This window comes from Sinocyclocheilus anshuiensis, unplaced genomic scaffold, assembly GCF_001515605.1.
Source record: "Sinocyclocheilus anshuiensis isolate Anshui unplaced genomic scaffold, SAMN03320099.WGS_v1.1 scaffold332, whole genome shotgun sequence".
NCBI lineage: Eukaryota > Metazoa > Chordata > Actinopteri > Cypriniformes > Cyprinidae > Sinocyclocheilus > Sinocyclocheilus anshuiensis.
This window is the reverse complement of record NW_015554181.1, coordinates 798,003-798,468: the sequence shown is the minus strand read 5'-3', so window position 1 is coordinate 798,468 and position 466 is coordinate 798,003.

Below are 466 nucleotides of genomic sequence, written 5' to 3'. Positions count from 1 at the left end.
GACTGACGCAGCGACCCCTCTTAAGCCACCAGCTCTCTGCAAGGTTTCTATGAGTCTGTCCGTGTGGACTTTGCTTTCTAATAGTCTGGTGTGTATTTCGCTTCATAAAGTGCGAGTTTTTCTTCTCTGTTACGTCAGTCAGCTGAATGTGTGAGAACCAAAATATTGCAAGTCATCTGACAATTTTCAACAAAATGTTTTTGTCAAGAGGGCATATGTCACAGTGCTTGCAGAAAATGTCCTTAAATGTGGTGAAATCATTGTCAGAATTGATTCTTGTGGCTTATTTCTTTCATGAAACAACAAAAGAATAAAAGTAAGTTATAAAGTATCATAAGTATGTGATTTTAGTATTATTGAGATACTATTATAGTTTTACATATATATATAATATATACAGTATATATGTGTGTGTGTGTGTGTGTGTGTGTGTGTGTGTGTGTGTGTGTGTGTGTGTGTGTGTGTG